This window comes from Psammomys obesus, unplaced genomic scaffold (assembly GCF_907164565.1).
Source record: "Psammomys obesus unplaced genomic scaffold, mPsaObe1.curated_primary_1811, whole genome shotgun sequence".
NCBI classification, from domain to species: domain Eukaryota; kingdom Metazoa; phylum Chordata; class Mammalia; order Rodentia; family Muridae; genus Psammomys; species Psammomys obesus.
This window is the reverse complement of record NW_026590809.1, coordinates 4,175,600-4,190,088: the sequence shown is the minus strand read 5'-3', so window position 1 is coordinate 4,190,088 and position 14,489 is coordinate 4,175,600. Positions and strand designations below refer to the sequence as shown.

The following is a 14,489-nucleotide window of genomic DNA, read 5'->3' as shown; positions in this document are numbered from 1 at the left end:
AACTTCTCCACTCATTTATCGGGTCTCACCACAAATGGACATGCAGATTGTTTAGATTTATTTCTTTTCACTTTATGTGTGTTACTTTCGAGCCTGCATGTATGTGCACCATGGGTAAGCCAGGTGACTGAAGAGGTCAGAAGAGGGCATCAGAGCCCCTTGGACTGGAGGTATAGACGGTTGTTGAGTTACCATGTGGTGCTGGGAACCAAACCCAGGTCCTCTGCAAGAGCAGCAAGCGCTCTTAACTGCTGAGCCTTCTCTTTAGACCCCCGTATAAAATTAATAAAATCCTCATGTGTTCTCCTTACTGAACGATTTACCGATGTAAATGACATCTTGTTAACATTGCCCAGGAGGAATTATTATCCACTAACACTTGAAACTTCAAGCAGAAACCATTGCGCTGCTGGGTGGACCAGCTGAGAATCAATACATGGTTTAGGGAGGCATGAGGCGGACACAGGAAGCAAACGGGTGTCATGCAGACTTGGGGTGGATCCCTGCTTTGTAACCTCTCCAGAAAGAGACATGAGGCACACCCAGAAGGCACACCCACTTTCTGTTTCTTGGCTGTCTCCTCTCTCTTGTGGAGCAAACGGGGTTCCAGTGGAGCCTCCTCAGATCTTATCTGCCTTGTTTTCTTTTCAGTTTTCCCCCTGTCAATCAATACCTCTGTGTACTTTAGAGTTAATACAAATCCAAAATAGACTAGTATCTAAGTCTTTTTTTCAAAAATATTGTCTTCAGCATATTGCTATGACCCTAGCTGGCTCTCCATGCTTCAGATATAAATTTGCTACCCCCAAGCAACTCATTATATATAAGATATGGAGTTCCTAAAAAGTGCCAGTTGTTAGATTTTCACTTGAAAATCATCTCGGAGGAGACGATGTTTGGAATTTTCAATTAAAAAAAAAAAAAAAAAGAAAAGAAAGAAATAGAAAGAGAGGGACAGGGTCCTCCAGGTAGAGCTTAAGTTTTGTTCATTGCTCAGCTGTTGTGACAGAGGTTGGCCCCTGCAGTCAGAACACTGAAGATGCTGATCTCACCACTTCTAAGTCCTGAGGCCTCGAGAGAACCCATCAACCTCCCCCGTGCCTCAGTTCCCTCTCCTGCAGCATGAGTGTTTCACAAGGGCCCGGCACACCTCAAAGTGTTGGTGAAGAGGCAGTGAAGTAGCAAGCGAAAGCACTAGGCACCATTCTGTGCTAAGTGCCCTAGTGCTGTGCAAAGGTTGTAGGATGAGCTTGCTGAGTCAGCATGTGGGTTGCGGTGTCCCTGCTTCTGCTGACTTCTGAGATCCTGGACCACTTTCCCAGCCCCCCTTGCTTCGTAAAATGAAGATGACATTTATTAATATAGCGTGTTGATGAAATTTCAATGGAACGGTAAAGAGATAATGGTTTATTGGTCCTTATTATTGGTACCACAAATGATTTAACTATATGTTTTTCCCAAATTTAATTAAACATATTCATTTTCCCTATGAGCTTATATTAGCTTACAGCAGAGCAAGTGTTTATTATGTACATTTTATATGTTTATAATATCATAGATATTAAAAATCAATGTTTTCCTTTAAAAACATTATGTAAATAAACATTAATATTTGTCACAAGATTTCGAAGCTAAAATTACTTTTTAATTGTTTACAGTAATAGATGACATGGGAATAAGAGTTTGCTATCCCTGCAGTCATTGCCATCTTCAAAACTAGTTTTTAAAATATCAGGAAAATTTTCAAATTGGAGCTCAGGCATCTGGGATTCTGGCTCTGTTTTGCCAAGAAGCTCTTTGGCCTAGATTCTAATCAACCCTCTAATGGTGTTATTGCGTGACACCATTGTTACAGTCTTGATTGACAGCAAGACAAATTATATCAGAAAGATTCGGAAGCCTGAACCTCGCCTTCATGGTAACAGCATCAGGCACCATCTTGGTAAGGAGGCAGGAGAGGGCTGGACAGGAGTGCTGGTGAGTGTGGTCATCAGTTTCATGATGAGTGACCACATGGGACCAAGAGGTGAACAAATTCTTGGACTGTTTCCCAGTAAGTGGATGGGCAGGTGTCCCTTCCCTGCTCTTTCCCTGTAACAGGTTCACATTGGGTCTCTCCTTACCCACGTCTCACACTGTTAGGCCAAAATGCACCATAATGTCTCAGACGACACTGTGTCTCCAAGAACAAACTGGTTAACACTTGGTGTCTTTCACTAGGAAGAAATGTCTTGGGAAAGATTGTGTACAGGACCGTTGGGAAATTACTAGATGTAATAATACCAAAGTGACCTAATAAAAGATCTCTTTCTACTTCTGTCTGTGGACAAGCCTAATATCTCTCCCCTGTCTCTTTGGTGTGTGTGTGGGCGGGGGGGGGGGGGGGGGGGCATGTGCATACAAAGTCCAGAGGGTCAGTCACTTTCCACCGTAATTTTTCAGATTTGGGTCTCTTCCTGAAACTGGAGCTCACCAACTTGGGTAGACCGGCTGGCTACAGGCCCTGCGTAGCATGCCGCTGTCTCCCCACCAGCAGGATTGCAGGCGCTTGCTGTGCTCTGGCTTTCACATAGCAGCTGGCCATCCAAACTCCACACTTAGACTTGAGCCGCTAGCATCTCACCAGATAAGCTGTCTCCTGGCCCTGTTATCTCTCTTGACCCATGCCAGCTCTCTGCAGCCAAAGCTGAAATCAAAACCTTGCCTGGAAAGTTCCTCCTCCACCTCGGCTCATTTGCACTCTAAGTCAAAAGATCCTTTCTTCCGCATGACCAGGCTTCAGTCGCAGATGAAGCCCAGTAGCTTCATCTCTGTGTGCCTCAGTATCCCCACTTTAAAAAGAGCCGATAATCCTATGGCTAGTGTTTTCAGGAAACCAAACTAGCTAATGTGTTGGCTTCACAGAGGCTGTGTTCTCCATCCTGGACACGGCTGTGAATGTCTGTGGTTACACTGTTTGGGGGCATGGGAGATACTAGTGACAAATGAGGAAAGGAATCTGTCCTCATGGAGCTTCTGTCCCATGGGGAAAGAGAGAATGGAGATTATCAGAATAAGCAAGTGAATTAATTATAATAGACAATGATACTTCCTATAGAGAATGGAGCAGGAAGTACTTACCATTCAAAGGAATGGAAGAGTGGTAGAGCAGAGGGAGTTTTAAACAGGTGGTAGAGAAGGCCTTCTGGAGAAGCTGACACATGAGAGGCTGTGAGCGCTTAGGAGCCAGACATGCAGTGTTTGTGGGTGGAGCACCCAGGCAGGGGAACAGGCTGCTCAGAGTCCTAAGCAGCAATATATCTAACAGCTTGGGGCTGATGGGACCCCAGCGAAATCAAAGAAAGAGTGGTAGGGGGTGGTCAGAGAGATTAAGAATGGGTACAAAGAGGACCTGGGAGGCCATGATAAAAAGCAAGGGTTTTTGTGGTGTTTGTTTGTTTGTTTGTTTGTTTGTTTGTTTGTTTCTGGTTTAAGAAAAAATGTTTGGCACTGGCAATACAGTTCAGTTGGTAAAGTTGGCTTCAGGTCTGAGGCCCTGGGTTGGACCCGAGTGCACAGAAAACCAGCGTGGTGATGTCTGTGGGGGTGTGCACACTCAGGAAGGAAGGCAGGATAGTCAGGAATTCAAGGTTATCCTCGGCTACCGAGGCCCATTCCAACATGGGCTACATGATATCCAGTCTCAAAAAGAGACATAATATAATAACAAAAATAAAAGATGTTGGTTACAGGCAAAAAAAAAAAAAAAAAGATAAAAGCTCTCAGGGTCAGCTATTCTTCCTGATTAAACAATCTTGCTAAAATGGCAGCAGGTGATAGACAAAACAATGACCAGAAGGCAGGATGCTAACCTTTAGACCACCAGAAGATTTGAGGCCACTATGGCTGCCGCTGTCAACAGCAGAGAGAATGGCTTTAGGCAACCCAAGCACAGGATGGCAGCTTTAGGTGAGGTGCAGGATGACACAGCACTGTTCAGGATGGCGCAATGGCAAGCAGGATCTAACTGAAAAACACTGGCTCTGACAGCCACTAAACCAAGTTCAAACCCTTTCTGCCTCTGCTCACTGTACGTCTTAGAATGAAGCAGTTGGCCTCTCTCTGCTTTGTTTCTCTTGATTACACATTGGGAATATCAATATTTATCTCAAGGGCTTTGTGAAGATCAAACATACAATGAACAGAAAAATACTGCACATGTAGGGTTTAGTCAGGGGGAGCAACTAGCACTGGCTAGCAGCAGCCACTAAGCCACCAGCGTGGAGCTCAGCAAGACGCCCTGACACAGGCGTGTAGATCTAAGGAAGGCAGGACTGAGCCAAGGGCCGAAGGCAGATGTAAGCAAGAAGCAAATGGCAGGAATGTATAAAACTCTAGGCGCTGGGAATGAGCGAGGTCCCAGTTGTGTGAGCAAAGGTTAAAGTTCAGAGTATGATCCGTGGCAAGGTGTGAATATCAAGCTTCTATCAGAAGGTTTGGTGTCATGAAATGGGATCTCAGCTGGGGAAGATGGCAGAAAGGCACTCCGGTAAAAACCACAGGCTCTCTCTGAGCTTGCCGATTCTCAGTATTGATAAGCAATTTGGAAATGCAGGCTACAATAGAGATGCTGAGAGTAGGCTGTACCATCTAAAGCTGACTGTAAGAATGCCGGTAGATTATCTGCTTCCCCATTTGTTTTCAGCCTGGATGTTATTCTGAAGCTGATCAAAAGCATAGGTTGCAAAGAATAAAATAAATTGCACCTCTAAACAAACTACTATAGAGTGTTAAATTGATTTAAGTTATTGAGGGGAATATTAATATTTAAAACCTCTGTGTCCGATGCATCTTTATGACCAACGGTAGCAATAAGAACCATAGTTTCATTCCACCATCCTTCATTTTATAATGTTGCGCAATAAACTGTGTACAAACTTATTCTTTTGCTTTAGAATGGAAGTCTAGGCGTGCGGCTGCTTGTTTGCGTTTAAACATCCTGAATTTTATTCAGTCAATAAAAGTACACTCGATTAAGGCTTTATTATTCTCTTTGCATAGGTTGAGGTGAATAAAATATAGTGCTTGGCTTTTATGATTTTAAGAAATCCGTGCCTTACACTCATTCTTTTGCAGTAAATTCGATTTTAAGCAGCGTGTATTTCAGGTTCCTTCCAGTTCAAGCAAATTTTCTAACTTCGTGATTTGGTACCTTGAGCTAATCTGAAAATATTTCTAAAATAGGAAAAGTTCTTTTCATAGGCTTAAGACATGGTGGAGGGACACAAAGGGAGCATATATCCATGAACACCCCTCAGCGTCAGGGGTCTTTGGGTCCCCAAAAGTCCCATGTGTCATCCCCTCTGACATGGATTCGCCTAGCCTGTAGGGTGTGTCAGCCAGGCAGATGAGAGGACCAGACACCCTGTGTGACAGAGATTGCTCAGACATCTGGATCACAGTGCAATCGCTCCAGCGCATTTCTCAACTCTCCGCGCTTCTGCACCTACCCGGGCCCTGGCCTTGTCTCAGGCTCCCTGCTCCTTTTCCTCCATCATTTCTCCATCATTGCCTTCATTTCTCTGTACTCCAACAGCCTCCTCCCGGCCCTAACAACCTGCCTCCGTCCGCTCGTGTGTCAGTGCAATGCTTCCACCATAGGCTTGCTGACGGACTCTGCCAACCAAGAGCCCTGTGTCCCCCGCCTCTGTCTCCATGCCATCTCCTGCCTGTCGCTGCTCAGCGCTCTGTGCCACACCGACTTGTCTTGTCAATAACCATTCATTTGTTGCTGGGATAGCAGCAGCCGTTACATCTGACCTCCCTGTTTCATCAATTATGGATAGATTATTGGATGTGAACATCTGCAGAACCTTGCTGTCACCCTCTCCTCCCGGCTGAGATTAGATCAAGTACTAAACTGTTGTTTAGTGTCAGGCCGAACTCTACTGGGGAGCAAGGGAATTCCAAGACTACTAGCACCCCATCAGCAGTACCCAGAATGGCTTCCTATCACCATCATGTCCCCTAGGAGTTAACTGTTTGTTATTTACACTTATGGCTAGTTGCTATAACCTACTTGATAAAAGCTCTTGGTAGCATTGCGTTTCCCATCAGAATGGAAATGGCCCATAAATTGTTTCCTTGTCTCTCCTATCGCTGAGGAAGGGTCGTAGACAAAGCCTCCCTGGTGTGGAAGCCATCACAGAAAGCCTTTCCTACCATTTTTTATTTGAAAGGATTGGGGTCTCACGCACTGACAGAAAAGCAAGACATTGCAAACATAAATTAGGGTTTACTGAGTTTACCAGAATAATGGCTTGTGGTGGAAAGGGCGCTGCACTGCACACAGAGACACACTCAGAACGCCGCTCAAGACTCCTGTGGATTTCTTAGAAGGGAAAATGAGAATGAATTTTTATTGAATCTTGCCTTCCATGAGAGGGAACTCCAGTATGAGGATTATGGATAAATGATAGCTTCCTGCCAGGGGAGAGAGAGAAATCTCCTGGTAATGGATTCATGCAAGAATATGGAAACCTTTTCGGTAGTAGGTGCTTGTTAGAATCTTCTGACAAATGTAGAATATTCCAGAACCTTTCCTGTGAGCCAGACCTGGTTTCGTTCAAGGCCTCCAAATGGAGGCATGTGAGTGAGTTGCCGGTGAGAAGTGGAGGGACCCTGAGCTGCTTGCCTGTCACTGTGCTGTCCATAGCCCACTCCCTCAGACCTGCTGTGTTACCTATGAGAGAGACGCTGCATCTGTCTCTCCTTATTCTTAAGCAAAATGAAGAGGAAAACGCCTTGTGCTCATTTCACACATACAGCAAGATTGATGCCATCGTTCCTACAAAGCTGTGGCCTGACTCACCTGCCCTTAGTCAGCTTCATGGGTCCTGTTTGTTCGAGAGCCTGTCTAGACAAAGCAATCCCACATTTAGATAGGGAGGCCTCCTGCCATTTTGAAATTCATTTATGTCCTTTGGAACTTACTCGCTGGTGTTCCCGCTCTGCAGGCTGGCTGTAAATTGACAGTGCCCCCCCTTTCCACCGGCCGCAGGTCTGAAGTGTCGTGCTTGTTTCTTTATTGCAAGGGATCTAAGGCCAATGCCAACGCAGACCACATCTTACCACAACTACATCAGTGTCTCAGTGGGCACCTCATGCTTTGATACCTTGCTCACATTCCACCGTCTCTCCTTAGCAACATTCAATGCTGACCTGGCTAGGAATGAAGGGGACAATGGAGAACAAAGCAGACAGGGTTTCTGTCCATGTGGCCCTGCTCAGAAACAATGATTTGATACACAGACAGCATGAGCACAGCCACGCTAACACAAAGTCTCGAGGCTACCTGTGACAGGGCTCCGGGAAATCAAGAGAAAAGCAAGAAAGAGCAGTGCAGGCTCAGGGCCTTGACGGCTCCCGAGTCCAGAGGCTGAGGAACTGGGGTCCTGATTGAGAGCCAAATGTCTGCACCACTGTGTAAAGGTCTGTGGCCCAGCATACCCCAGCAACGTGTTAATACTGTCATTTCTGCGTGAGCAAAGGGATAGCAGCCCGCATCTAATCTGACTAGACCTGACGGGCGCTGAATATGACGCCTCGTGCCACGGCCATCTCCAGAGTTCGTAAACAACAGAACCGGTGTTGCTGCTGATGTCACGTACACCTGTCGCTCTTCTTCCCAACGCAGTCATACGTGGGACAAAGCCCCTCAACCTTTCGCATTTTTATCTCATTCTGATAATGAGATTGTCTGTGTCTTCTGCTCTGTCTCTCACCAGGGCCAGAATCTTCTCATAGTGTTTCTCACTGACCAACAAAATCGGGGGGAAGGCTAACGTTATTAACCGTCACCAGCTCTGAGTGGTTATTTTGTCTCAAACTATTTCTCAGTTTTGTTTCAAAGAAGAGATCCACTCATTCTGCAAAGAAGGAGAGGTGAGTGTAAAACGACCGTGGTCCTTCCTGGACCACAGCCCTAGGAATCCCAAGAGCAGTCGACCGTGGGCCCCACTGAGGTGGGGAGACTTGGAAAAGGAGGGCTGAGGTTCCCGATTAGCCCTCCACCGCTGCTGCCCACCAGTCAGCTCTACTGACAGGCCAGACGCCTCTCTTGATGTGTTTTTCCTTTAACTCCCCTCCTTTCATCCAGTTCTCCCGGCCCCACTGTCTGACTGTCCTACGAGGATGTGATTGAAATAAGTTATCACTCTAATCTTCCACCAAGCAGAAAGTTTTATATCGGGCCACCTCGCCGAGAGCCAGACTGCCCGTAAATCGACTATCCTTTGGTCAAGGGACTCTGAACAAAAATAAAGCAGAGCCTCCGATGGTTTTCACTGTGAGAGGTCAAGGGCAGGGAGATGTTTTCTTCCGAGGAACTACAACTATAACTCACGCGATGATTGGGCTCACGTGGTGGACATGGCTGCTCCTTCTGACTTCTGATATAAAGTGACAACTGAGAGCCACAGCGAGGCTGCGCACGTGGAAGGTTAGTACCGCCCCAGGACAGAACTGCAAGGTGCAGCTTTGGAGATAACCTGGAGCAATGTGCTTCAGCTCAGGACCGAGGGAAACTTTCGCTCTCTGCTTGTATGTGCAATTTTATGTCATCGTCTTGAAGCTGAGTGTCACCTGCATCTTGAATGTTCCGAGGGGGATGTTCAGGGAGTTTCAGACTGGACATGAGGTGTATTTTTGGCCTCCCAAAGCTGTTATTAGCGTGGTGTCACAGCACACGAGGGATTGTCCAGCCCTGCTGAAGCAGGCTGTGCTCCCTGAGGGTGACTTGGAACTGTCACCAAGTTCTTAAGCCTGTAACACCTGCTTGCTGGTTCCGAAAAGCAGTGAGCTTGTGTTAATTACCTCTGGAGATTAGCCGATCACCACTGTAAACTCACCTCTTTTCTAACGAAGCAACAGCTCAAAAACAAGCAGTTCAAGAGTTTCTATGACTCCTCAGGTGAGGAAGAAGGTTTTGCCTGAGTTGAAGTGACTCGCCGTTCTGTTTCTTTAAACTTTTCTAAAAGAAAGTAACTCCAGTGGGGATATTTTGAAGGATTTATTTCATTGATTTATGCATGTATGTGTTTCTACAACTGCAGGCACACACACGTGTGTGTGTGTGTGTATGTGTGTGTGTGTGTGTGTGTGTATGCCTGTGTGTGTGTGTATTCCTGTGTGTGTGTGTGTATGCCTGTGTGTGTGTGTCTGCCTGTGTGTGTGTGTCTGCCTGTGTGTGTGTGTGTGTCTGCCTGTGTGTGTGTGTGTGTGTGTGTGTCTGCCTGTGTGTGTGTGTCTGCCTGTGATAATCAGGGAAGGGTTGCTAGCCCTGAGGTGCACCATGCATCCCCGTAAGGAAGACTTGTCTGGCTTAAAATGCAAGTAGAGCCACTGTTGAGAAATCCTGAAAGCTAGCAGAGGGCGTTGGATCCCTCCAAGCTGGAGTTGCAGGTGTTTGTCACACATGTTCTGGACCTCCTGTCCTCCTTTTTGCACACAGCTGCTCTTAACCACTGAGCCACCTCGCCAGACCCTGGTCAGGGATTTTGTTTTTTAAGATTCAGTTTATTTTTTAAGCGTGTGTGTGTGTGTGTGTGTGTGTGTGTGTGTGTGTGTGTGTGTGCACATGTAGGAACCCGCAAAGCCCAGACGATGTTGGCTTCACTCTGGCTGGAGCCACAGGCCGCCTGCTGTGTGTGCTGGGCCCCAAACTTGGGTCTCTGAAGAGCTGAGCCCACTTTTAACCTCTGAGCCGCCTCCCTTGCTCCCCTCATCAGGATTTTTAAGCTAAAGCTAAATTATTGAAAACGAGTAAAACATATCTTAAATGACTAAACACATCATTCTAGAGACCTAACCTCCAAATCATACTCCTGGAAGGGAGGATTTCAGGCCATTTGTTACAACTCTTTCATACTCCAGAATTCCACAGCAGCGAAGTTTCTTGTCCAAGGTCATCGGTGATCTGGTCAGACAGGAGAAACCAGGGCACAGCTTTCTAACACCCAGCTCTTCCTGTCCCACACACACAGTCCCTGGGTTGCGTGCTAGTCAGTACACATTCATCCTGTGGCAGAAGACTCGATGAGTAATGCGTTTCGGGACAAAGACTGTGTCCTCCAAATGATCAGTGTTAGAAGCTGGAAAGCAGACCAGCTCTGCTGAAGGAGAGAGCTTTACAGTGTGTAATGCACGATGACATACAGAAGAGTGGAGCTGCTTTTGTGGAGATTGCAAAGTCACACACTCAGACACCCTGATGGTTTGCGCAGGGTAGCATAGCTGTACAAAAGTGTCACTGTGTTAATAAACATGTCAGAAGCTAAGCCTTTCCAGAACCTGTGTGTGGGCCTTAAGTGGTGAGGGAGCCCGTTCTTGGCATCACCCACAATGCCTCTCCACCTCCAGGAAGATGCCCCTGAATGCTGGTGACGCCCGGGCGGGTCTCAGCCTGTCACTACCATGCCTGTCAGAAGTCATTAGCCCCTGGTTTCTTTGACTAATGTTGCAGCTGATTGTCTGCATCAGGTTCAGACACTGCAAATGACGCAGAAACACCTTCTCTGCTCGCCAACTGTGAGGTGGCTGGAGGGGGCCAATGTGCCAGAAATCAGAAGAAATGTGTTTCCAATGAGATTTGACAAATGATTTCAAGCTCATGGTGGCAAACCTGACTTTGTACATTTTCTATGTTTATTATTATGCAAGTAAAAATCAGTGTTGTTTTCCCTTTCCTTCAAAGCAAAGCCAAGAGCTAAGACTGGTGCTGAACTTGTGTTTTAAGATGGCACAGTCCGGGGTTTTTCTGGGGTGTGTATAACAAGATGCCAGAATGTGCTGCCTTCTTATGAAAGAAGCAAAAACGGTACCCAGGGCAGTGGACTCGTAGCTTCTTGTTTACAGACATATCTGCTGGTGTGCCTTGTGGCTTTACAGATGATGTTTGCTCTAAGCGGGTTTATTTTGACTCTTCTAGACAGGCATGGCTTCCCAACAACAAATAAATCTATTCTTCATAATCAAATTGGTGAGTTTTAATTTGAGGTTTTCACTTAATATAATCAATTAAAACTAGGATTGTTTGTTTTGTATCATTAGAAAAGCTTTACAGCAGATGTTCCTGTTGGGTATTGCTAGGTGTTCGTTCCCCGGCAAAATCTTTCTTCAATGGTATCATTCATCCTTATTTCAAGACATTTGCTCAAGCTGTCCTCTAACTCCTGGATCCACTCCAGGTCTTCCTTTAAAATGTAGATTGATGTTCTTTTCATATGAAGCTTCTTGTTGGATTTTCTCCAGAACTCTTAGAGATACCTAAAATTCATTCATTTATTAATTTCATCACAAATTACCTTCCATTCCTCCAAACATTACTTTGGCTGCACAAGGCCGGGGCAGTTCTATAATAGGTTTTAGCACCTAGAACAGAGCTGGCTTCTAGAAGTCTCTAGGAGTTTCTCTAGTGACTTGGTGTCATTGGGTTATATCTTTACTCCTTTACGTAGATTCGTCCACTGCACAAAGGACAGTGTTGATCACTTTAGACGAAAAGGTCCTTAGGAGCAGAGATCTGATTTTATAACTAGTAACCCATTTGGAATGGAATGTGCTGGAAAACCTCTTTGCATGGTACTACTTCTTGGTTCTAGAGTTTGGGCAGTGTGAAGAAAATGATGACAAGAGGGAATTAAATTAGCGCAGTGTTGCCTTCACCGGGGTCTCATCTGCTGTGAGGCAGTCTCCTCTTTTCTATAACTCTTCTACACCACTAGACGTGTGGACTGACTTTCCCCACTTTGCTGGCCTTGAACTGACACAACAGCAAACCAGATCAGTGGTTTCCTTTTCTTCAAAGGCCCATGAACTTCACTGACTATAAATTTGAAAGATAAATTTTCTTATCTATTAGAATACTGCACACCTAAGAATTCTTTGTTCCCACTTCTCTGAGTTATGATCGTAGATTTTAACCATCCCGACTATAGATATGCGTATAATATATTGGCAACATGAGTCTGCTCAACCGAGGGCCCTTCAGATTTCCACAGATGGGGCTAGGCTTCCTTGGATCTGCGCACATAGTGTGTCTTGCAAAAACAGTTCCATGCCTTGTCCGGTTGTTCTCACTGATTTCAGTTGCCCAGGACTTGCTAACTGCCTGTCAGTTTGTGGATCACAGCTTATCTACTTTCAAAAGCAGAGAAGGGGCCACATCAGACTTTCGTCAGTGTGGGAAAATCCTTACTACAGACAAGCCAGAGGAAGTATGTTTGGGGCTGTGTTTTCAGAGGTCTCTGGCTGTCCTGGTGAGGAGGGCAAAGCGGAGCAGAGGAGCCAATGTCATCGATGCCGTAAAGGAACAAAGGAATGCCTTGCTAAGGGCTTGCTCATTCGCCTCTCTTATTTCATGACAGGCCTTGCTTAGTCTACAGCCCCGTGGTACCCACGTCAGGGTAGGTCAGCCCCCACTAGTCCATCCCCTCCAGAGATGCCCTCTCATACACACCTGAAGCTATACTTACTAATCTCTTAGACACTCTTAATGGGATTAAGGTGATGAGATTAAGTATCACAGTAGCCTATTATAAGTTAGTAAAAAATACTTCAGTCTTCCATAGAATTCATAACCATGTTATTTTTCTATTTCAAGTCATATTTTTTTTCTTTTTACTTTAATAAGAACATCTTACACCCTCTGTCCTTAGATTTTTTTTTCCCACATGGCATGTCTCTTCTCTTGAGCTCATGTTCCTGGGTCAGAGAGACCCCATCTTAGACCAGATCTTCCACAAGATACCCAGTGTGGCTCATGTACTCGAATGCTTCCGTGTTTGGAGAGTTAAAAAAAAAAAAAGAAGAAGCATGTATTTTCAACGGCCTATGTGGTCCCTGGTTCTCAGGCACTTATTTACACAATTACAGATTCTCTCAAGCCACATAATAAATTGATTGTCTTTGCTTTGGGGAGGGAAGCCTTTCACAGGGGCTGCTCTGGAGGCTGGTGAGGAGGGTAAGAATTTTGCTGTGTAGAGTATAGACTACATGCTGTGATGCATGGAATCACGGGAACCAAGCGACAGCTTTCTTCTTTAATGAGGACATTAGATGCAAAGAGCTCTCCCAGCCTGCCTGTTGGAATATTGAACAGATATGGAGGAGCTAAGGCTAGTACATGCCTGTAGCTCCAGCTACTCAAGAAGTTAAGGCATGGTTGCTGGAGGCCAGGGTATGGGTCCAGCTTGGGAGACAGAGTGAGATCCTTTCTTACAGAAAGGGAGAGGGGGACTGAGCAAAAGAAAGGGAGAACACTTTGGTTAGTGTTCACCCCTGGAGACGATATCCATCACCATAAGAAGCCACACGGGGAATGGGGGACATGAGAGAGCTTCACTGTGTAAGCCCGCTTACGCCCTGGAGAAACTTGCCAAAGGTTATTGCTGATTCACAAAATTGCATCATTCCAAAGCCCATCCTACTAGGCCATGCATAAATGTTCTCAGTGTTGCAAACAAGTCACCACTGTCAGATTTCCCGAGCTTTAAAACAGTGCCAGGGCAAGGGCGACAGTTTTTATTGAAAGAAAGCAAATGAACTATTTTGGGCACAAAATATATTAATATTCAGTCTTTAATTTGAGATTTTAGAATGTCATCTAAAAAATGTGGACCAAAATAGAGTTCTATAAAGTCTCTTCCTAAATATTTTTATACATCAGCTCAACAAGGTTTCTTACAAACTTAAAAAATTGAGAGGTTCCATCTCACACCTCAGAATAGCCTCTGTACAGACATCTCAGGCTAAACTAGGGAACTGTCAGCTGTGAGGACAGGATGCAAAGAATATCCCCAAGTTTCCTGAGCTTCATGAAGAGGCCTGAAAGTAAGGGTGAAGGTCATGTTTGTTTTCCATAAAACAATAACAAGTTGGCAAGTTGTTAGCAGAGTCCCCAGTTACACAGAACAAGCCGTCACACTAAACCTCATACATAAATGCAATCATTACTTGTCAATTAAAACCATCGAAAGTATTTTCAAAACTTAGAACTTTGCGGACTTAACAAGAATCAAAAACCAGGGTTGATGTGAACCTGTGGATAGGGCTTAGCATGAGCAATCTTATAAACCACAGAAGGTCTGCTTCTAAGAGGCCAGGATGGCCTCATGGGAATTGTTTCCCAAATGTTAACTCTGAAGGGGAAGTTGACATGAAAGCAGAGTGGAGGGGAGAGGTTCCAGGGAAGGGCAGTGTGTGAGTGAACACAATAAAGAGGAGGAGGGAGAACAGAAATGAGTATCAGCCCAGTGTTACTGCCTAACCCAGACAGAGCACTCCAGGCCCGTGTCCACCCCTCCCCGCCGACTCACCCTCTCCAATGCCATAGAGCGATTTTCACTAATTCTTCCTTAGAAGATGTGCAAAAAGGATTTCCATAGGGGTCTTTGGAGATTGCCTGTGTCCTCATGTGTGTAATAGGTTGGGTCACGTAACAATAAAGGAAG

General features: G+C 45.5%; 1 protein-coding gene across 1 annotated transcript in view; it reads left to right on the top strand.

Annotated features, from left to right (window-relative positions):
* Ttc29 (tetratricopeptide repeat domain 29) overlaps positions 1–14,489 on the top strand; it is a 179,423-nt gene that overhangs the window by 85,219 nt on the left and 79,715 nt on the right. The window lies entirely within an intron of this gene.